Here is an 8,638-nt window from a genome sequence, read left to right as displayed (position 1 = left end):
CAGCGCTCGCCCTCGCCCTCCCCAGCTTTCGGAAAACTCCTCCTTTCCCCTTTTGTTATTTTCCATTTTTAGAAGGAGACGACCTCGCGATTTGTGCCTTCCTTTCTACGTCAGAGAAATCAGGAGAGGCAGGATAGGGTTTGGATCGCCGTATGGGACTTTTAATAAGCCTACTGGTCTTCTGCTTTCATGGCCTTTTATTTCCTCGATCGAGACCCTCTCTCTTACAACACACACAAAAAAAAACGAAAAAACAAAGAAACATTTCTTTCTCTTTTGTCCGCTCCCGTTAGAATAAGCTCAAAACTAAACAAGAAAAATCCGGTCTTTCCGAGTGAGCGGCAGCACTAAAAGTTCGCAAGAGAGCGGAGGCGTCGTTTCCAACGAAATTTTCACAAAACAACAAAAAATGACTCTAACCATAAAAAGACCAAAAAAAAAGATTTTCTCAACGGCAGCCGGCGTGTTCTTGTCCAGGGCGGTAGGGCCTCAAGTTCCTTCAAGCGACCTTACAGCGGGGACACGTCTTCATTGTAACCCCGAATGCACCACACCCGAAGCAGAAGGATCCCTCCCTCGGGTGCGGGCACTCGGAGTACTTATGTCGGTCCTCCCAGCAGTTCCAACATCTGTTGGCCTGCAGGGAATCCGCTCAGCCGCCCGGAGTACCTAACCTGGACCTTCTGGTCTCGGCAGCTGCCCCCCTTCGGCCCTTCCTGGCGCGTTTCCTCTTCTTCGGGAGTTCCGTCCGGGCGTCGTCCCGCGTCGACGACGTCCCCGCCACGGCCTTTCCCCTTCGCGCGGCCTCCAACCGCTCCGCTCAGTCCCGTTGAGGCGGCTTCGGCAGCAGGTGGTGGCGGCACCTCGTTGACCGGCCCCGGCTTCGGCAGCTCCCCGGCTATCGGTGTCGCGGGGACCTCTACGATCTCTATGACCTCGGGCTCGCTGACTGGATCGGTCTGGGTTTCCCGCGTTCGGGCCTTTGGGCTCCCCCGGGTTTGCGTGGCGACTTCCTTGGTGGTCGGGAAGTCCTTCACTACAGCGCCCTCGGTAGTGTACCGAGAGCGCTTGTAGAACTCCACCAGTTCTCCGAGTTACGCCCAGAACGCAGGAAACCGGTCATCGAGCTCGTCCCATAACTCTGCGTATTTTTGTACGAAAGCTTGCCAGTCTTCCATGCCGCTCTATTGGGAATTCAGGAAACATAAGGCTTGATATCTTGGATATGGACCTTGCCGCCCGAACTCCCGTCCAACCGCTCGAGCTCGCACACCACCGACGACAATTTTCGCGTGATCTTGAAGGAGCCCGATAATTTCGGCGTCAACTTCGCTGCGATATTCTGCGCAGCCGACGATAAGATGTACTGTCGCCTCAACACCAAATCTCCTACCTGGTATACGCGGTGACATCTCCTCAAGTTGTAGGTGGCCGCCTGGCGTTGATGTGCCTGTTCCAGATTGTCGGCCACCCACTTATGCAAGACACTGAGTTTTCTCATCCTCGTTGTCCATCTCTCCGCATCCTGTGTCTCGACCGCGCCTACCCCCTCGCGACCGCTCCTCAACGAGTTCGACAGCTCTAATTCCCGTTCCAAATTCACAAAGGCGGGCGTGGCATTCATCGAAGAGTGGTGAGCCGTGTTATACGCAAATCTAAACTCACATAAATTCTCATCCCACTCTCGATGATCCTCTCCCAGGAACGCCACTATCATAGTTTTCAAAACTCGATTTATCCGCTCCACGGGATTCGTCTGAGGGTGGTAGGGCGGTATCGTTGTGTGTGTAATTCCGCGCTCTTTTGCAAACTCACTCATTACGCGATTAACGAATTCCGTACCATTGTCCGTCAGCAAATACTTCGTGGTCCCCCATCGCGTGATCACTAAGTCCTCGATCGCGTCGCGAATCTTTTTGCCATTCGCCTGGCGCAAAGCTTGGACTTCGATCCATTTCGAAAATAGATCCTGCATGACTACTATGTATGCGAAGCCGGTCCTAATCCTAGAGAACGGCCCCATCACATCGGCCGCGACCACCGTCCAAGATTTCTCTACGATGCGTCTCCCCATCAACCCCGCGAAAGCTTGTTGCTCTACCTTGGTACGTTGACAGGGATCGCATCTCTTCACGTAACGCACCACGTCCCGAAACATTCTCGGCCAGTAGTAAGCGACAGCTATCCGGTGGTACATTTTCTCCACCCCTAAATGACCCGCCTGGGGATGGTCGTGAGACTCTCGGAGCGCTCCTTCGCGATCATCTCTCAGCAACACTAACTTCCAGCGATCGAAGTCCTCCACTAATTCCAAAATCGCAGGCCTCGATCGCAAGTAATAGAGACGATCGTCGACGATTTTCCAAGTCGGAAATCGCTCCGGATTTTTGCTCACGTCCAGGTATCGTTTACGATACCACCCGTCCAGGGAGTGGATCCCCCGCTGCGTTCACGATAGCCGCGATAACCTCCCCAGTCTCGCCCTCGTATCGGCGCGACAGCGCATCCGGGACGTGATGAAGGGCCCCCTTTCGTTGGACCATCTTGCAATTGTATTCCGAGAGTTCCAGGGCCCAACGCGCTAGTCTACCTGTAGGGTTTCTCAGATTGTGTAGCCAACGAGGCTACTATGATCGGTTATCACAGTGAAGTGATAGCCCTCCAGATAGGACCGGAATTTCTTCACCGACCACACTACTACTAGGCATTCAAGCTCGGTCACTGAATATTTCTTTTCTGCATCTGACAGCGCGCGGCTAGCGAAAGCCACTACCCGTTCCACCCCCTCGTGGTCTTGGGTGAGCACTGTTCCTAACCCAATCGAACTGGCGTCCGTCTGCACAGTAAACGGCAGCGAAAAGTCCGAACACGAAAGTACGAGCGCGTCAGCTATCACGTGCCGAATCCGCTCGAATGCCTCCTGCTGTTCCGTCTCCCACTGCCATCGCCTATCCTTTTTCAATAGGCGCGTCAGTGGTTCGCTCAACGTGGCGAACTGCGGTATAAATCGTCGATACCAGGACGACATTCCCAAAAAGCGGCATAGTTGCCTAAGATTTTTAGGCGCCGGGAATGTAGTCACTGGTTCGACTTTTGCAGGGTCGATTTGCAGTCCCCCTCCACCAACGAGGAACCCCAGATACCTAACTTCACTACGACAAAACTCACACTTGTCTGGATTTATTGTCAAGCCAGCGGCCGCGACGCGATTCAACACGCGTTCGAGCCACTCGATATGCTGCTCGAACGTCGGTGTTGCTACAACTATATCGTCGAGGTACGCAAACGCGTACGGCTCTATTTCCGGCCCGATGACTCGATCCAACAATCATTGAAACATGGCCGGGGCCCCCGTTAACCCATACGACATCCGCGTAAAATGGAATAGACCCTTGCCCGGAACACTAAATGCAGTCACCTCTCGACTCTCCTTGGCCAACGGGATCTGGAAGTACGCTTGGCTCAAGTCGATCATAAGATGTAACGCGCGGCGCGAAGTTTATTCAAAATACCGGTCATGTTAGGCATCGGATACGCGTCCTTTTTCGAAACGTTATTTACTCGACGAAAATCCAGGCAAAAGCGGTATTTACCATTGGCCTTCCGAACCATAACTACCGGGTTCGACCATTCACTAAAGGAAGGCTCAATGATTCCGTCTGCTAACATTTTATCTATTTCCTCGCGCATGGCTTCCTGAACTCGCGGCGACACGAGATAGCATCGTTGCTTGATCTGTGCGTGTTCTCGGCGGACGTCTACACGGTGTTCAGTTAGCGCGGTAACCCCCACGCCCTTCGAGACGCTCGGTAATCTATCCTCTAGAAAATTTTTCAATCGCACCTCTTCGTTCATCGTGAGGCTCGCCAGCGCGCAACACGTTTTCCGCTCTCGCTTCAAAAGGGTGACGCACGCTCGCGTTGGTAGCGAACCCCCACTCCCCCGCAGCAAGGTCCAAGAAAATCCCGTACGCGCTCAAAAAATCGAAGCCTAAAATAGCCGGTAGCGCTAGATTCGGCAACAAATAAACCGTCAACACGCGCTCGATTCCCTCTAACCGAAACGGCACCTCCGCTGTCTCCCTGACCTCCTCAATCTGGCCGTTCACGGTCCGGATCCGGCAACCCTGGTCGCGAGTCGTTGGCAGTTCTAACGCGCATACGATTTCGATTCCCTCGCGCCCCAGGATCGTTCGATTGGATCCGGTGTCCACCAAGGTGCGTAACGACAGCTCAACAATGGTCAGGTTGAGGTAATGGAGCGACGGCAGCTCGCGGGCGTCGAATGCGCTATACGAGAGCGACTCTCTATGCGATTGCGGCAGCAAGTATGTACGGGTCTCCGGAGGAATAAGAGAAGTCGCCGCGACACGATCTACGAACTTTTCTTCTTGTTTCCCGCGCATTTCGGGCACGTCTTTAACGTGTGGCACTTTTTGCTACACCGGTAGCAGTGTACGCGCGGTGCCTGAAGGCAGTCGCGCGCAAAATGCCCCTCGCCCTCGCCCTCCAGCAGCGTCGGCCCTTCGCCGGACGCTCCGGCGCTACAATAACAACGGTTGTTTCGGCTCGTCTTCCCTCGGCCCCCACCGCGTCCCCGCCGCTGTCTCGCATCTTCTCTCGAGCAGCGGCGCGAGAACCGGTTCCCCGCGCGTGCCGAGTCGATCGCGGCTCTCCCGCGTACTCTCGGGGTTTCTCCTCTCGCGATTCTTCCGGAGTCTCAAATTCTCCTACATCCGCCATTACGATAACTGGCGGAGGGCGCGTAGACCTCGGCGGTGGACGATATGCTAGCTCTGGACAAACAGATCTTTCCAGGGGTGGAGACACCCGATATTGTCGTGCCGCGACATAACTGCGCTCCATCCGCGTCGCTAGGCGCTCCAACGTATCGAAGTCGGATACGTCGTCGCGATGCACCGCGATCTGCAATCTCGGCAGCATATTCCTATGCGCGTAGTTCAGCCGCTCGTCCTCTCCCCACGGCGGATCTAAGCGACTGAACAGCTCAAGCATACACGTGAGAAAATCGGCAACCGGCCCGTGCTCACTCTGAGTGCGCCGCATTATTTCGTCTCTAAGCGCAAACTGAAAATCGGGGTCCTCGAAACGCGCCCGCAACGCGGTCTCGAATCCCCACCACGTGCACCACTCAGAGCGCCTCGCGCGAAGGCCAACGCACTGATCAGCTGTTAGTCACGTTTCTTTTGTACGGTAGCGGCACGGCACTCGAAACCACAACACACTCGCGTTCTCGCGGATCTAAACAATGACGTCACCACGTGTCACTTGCTCGCAGCCAAACTCTCTCGGCTCGACGAACGCGACAGCTGTAAGAAACGGATTAGTGTCGGCGACAGCACACACAAATATAAACAGTATAAAAACCAGGCTCGATCAGACCTGTGAGACGCACGCTGTGTCCCGATAGCTGATCTCAACTTTCTCGGTCGTTTATGATCACAATTTAAATCGTAACCGATTCCCAGCGCGACCCGAACAAAGATTCTTTAATGCCGACTTCCCCTCCGACCAAATATAGATATCTCCGACTCCGTTGACTTTTGCATCAAGTGGGCCCCACGTTGGGCGCCAAAATTTGTAACGCTGCACTTTTCCGACTCGTGCAGTCGGCACACGAATCGGGTGTAGGACAGAATGTACTCTTTTCGTCAGCGCTCGACCGTTCGGCGGATTTCGCGAGACCGGACAGCTCACCACGAAAAACACTAAATGGGCGCCAGGTACGGCGGTCCGTACCCATAAAAAGAATCGGTCACAAAACACTAACCCACGAAAGAGTTGGTCTCGCCGACGAGTAGGACTCGTCGTCCGCCCGGACGGCTGACACGAACGACCGGCAGCTCAGCCCTACTCGCGGTAGAGGGGCTGGTTCGCGCGAGGTCGGAAGTGAAAGGATAGAGCGGCGGTTAGAACAATTAAGCGACCAGTAATATCTTCCGACAACGTTTATTGTTTGTCAACGGTTACAATATTAGCATTCGGCAGCGGAATGATGGGATAACGGAATGAATCTTTGTTCGCGATCGCGATACAGGTATTCGGCAGCGCGAGTCCGCGTCGTGACCGGCGGAGGTTACGACAGCCGCGTAAGCGCTCGGAGGTGTACCCGCTCGTCGGTACAATACCGCGAATGTCCGGCGGTTTTACTGGATTCGAGGCGATCTCCGGAGCTTTTCCCAACGCGCGGGAGGGACGCGAGCCTTTGCCCTCACCCAGGAGGACGGCCAGGTCCCCGCTCGGCGACGCGAAAACACCAAAATAAACGTCCTCGTCCCTTTCGGAACGGACTCACCAAAACTATAGCGGAGCGGGGGCAGTCGGTAGCTGGCAGCGGCGGTCCCTCCGGACTCACAAAAGAATGACCCTTAGTACGGCAGCGGTCTTACGCATCGATGGTCAAGTCGTCGTCTCCTTTGTCTGCTTCTTCTGATTCTCAAAGGGAGCGGCGCGGTCTAGGCATGCCTCGAGCATCCCCCGCTGCTCCCATTAGCCAACCCCATCTCCGCGTGGTGAGAGTCGGGCAACGTCTGGACGCCGCCACGTCCAGACGGCCGACGGGGTCCTGGCTGCCCGTGCGCCCCAAAGGGCGGACTCTTCCCTCCGCCCACGTGCCTAGTCCATGGTGAGACGTGGGGCCAAGAAAGGACGAGCTTTTCCCAGCGGTAACGGTAACGGTGGCGCCCCCCGCGAACCCCGGTGTCCGGAGGACTCGAGCAGTATGAAATCCACAGAGACAGTCCACACTGTCCGAGCACTGGGGCGAGTAGGAGTGCCTCCCGGCCGTGCCACTTCCTCCCCTTTCCAGCAGGAGCGGGACAGGGCGACGCCTTGGTAGGACCGGTACCTGAGCGGCTCGAGCGGTACGAAACCGTGCAGACAGCCTAGTTGGGCCGGGTACTGGGACCGGAAAAGATGCCGCCCAGCCGCGTCGCTACCCTTCCCCCTCTTTCTTCCTTCCCTACACCTCCCGGAGAGGTATCTCACACTTGAGCAGTCCATCACCCTCCGCCTCCCCCTGCTGCATCGATGATGTAGGGGAGGAGGCAGGAGCTGCCTCGCAGCCTACCGGGCCCTGCGTCCCTCCGCTTCGGCGGCAGGGTCGACGGAACCTGGGGCTCTTTTCTTTTGAGGTGCAGGAAAACTACACAGCACTGCCGCGAGCATATAATTGGCTCGACGCCGCGGCCGTCGGCCCTCGACGGGATCGCCATGACGCTAGCGGCGAAAAACCCAAACACTCCACTTCCTCCTCTTTTTTTTTACCCTAGGTAGCCCCGCCTTCCGCCCCGCCTCGTTGCATCCGTGATGCAGGGAAGGGGGGGACATGGGCTGCCTTCACAACCTACCGGGCCCTTCGTCCCTCCGCTTCGACGAGTGGGGTGACGGAACCGGGGGTACTTCTATTTCAGGTATAGCAGAAAACACAGCTTGCCGCGAGCACGTAATTGGCTCGGCGCCGCGGCCGTCGAACCTGGGCGGGACCGCCATGGCGCTAGCGGCGCTAACTTAAACTCTCCAAACGCCTTCCCTTCTCTCTTACCCTTGGCGGTTTATCGCATTCCGCCTCCCTTCGCTGCATCCTTGATGCAGGGAGGGGAGGTAGGGGCCGCTACAGCAACCTACCGGGCCCTGCGCCCCTCCGCTCCCAGCGGCAGGGTCGACGGAACCGGGGGCATTTTTCTTTTTCAGGTTCGAAGGGGAGCAATGCGGTATAGGCATGGCTCTGACTATCCCCCACTGCTACCCTCTTCTTCTCCTGTTGTTCTTCTTCCTCTACTTCTTCTTGTTCTTCTTCCTCTTCTCGCCTCTCATGAGGCAGCGTGTCTAAAGGACCGCCGGGTTGGGGGGTCCCGACATACCCCCCAATTATTCAATCATGGGCTTGACTAGGAAAAACGTTACCTGCGGCGGGTCGGTAACGTCGCGCCGGCATGGGGGGGTTATGGTCCCAGGCCCCCCTAATCGTCATCGAGTGATGGGCCACGTGATGACTTCCAAGCCGGCGCGTCTGCGGTGGGCGCGCTGGTGGCTAGGGTTACCGCCGTTGGAGCTTCGTCTCAAGGTCGCAGCCTTCGTGCTGTCTCGGTTAGGCTGGTTAGGTGCGACGAAATGCCCACGCCGGATCCTTATGACCGGGTGAGACAGAATAGAGTAGGAATCGATGTAGGGCCCGTGTCCGCGTCCGTGTCCGCGTATCAGGATCGCTCGCTCGAAAACACCCCTTTAATAGCTTCTGGTGATTCCATTCCATCGCTAGGATTCACGGGAATTAGGGTTATGCAGCTGAACATGAGGCGTTCAGCTGTGGTTAGTGGCGAAGTCCGTCAGCTCGTAGCCGAGAAGCGACTGAACGTCCTGCTCTTGCAGGAAATGCACGTCCGCAAGCAAGGCTCGAGCTCCGCCATTCTCGGTTTAGGGCAGGAAACGATGGTTGCCACTGCACGCTCGGAACGTCCGTGGGCTGCAGTGGCAGTTTCAAACCCCTCGTTCCATATCATGGAGATCTCGCAGCTCAGCACCGCGCACTGTGCGTGCGCGGAAGTGCGGGCACCCGGCTTCTCTTTCTACGTCGCATCGTGCTACTTCCAGTACAGCGACGAGATTGAGGGGCACCT

Source organism: Odontomachus brunneus, unplaced genomic scaffold (assembly GCF_010583005.1).
Source record: "Odontomachus brunneus isolate Ranch 3 - 2012 unplaced genomic scaffold, Obru_v1 Obru_scaffold_068, whole genome shotgun sequence".
Classification (NCBI taxonomy): domain Eukaryota; kingdom Metazoa; phylum Arthropoda; class Insecta; order Hymenoptera; family Formicidae; genus Odontomachus; species Odontomachus brunneus.
The sequence above is the reverse complement of the archived record's forward strand: the minus strand, read 5'-3'. Positions refer to the sequence as shown.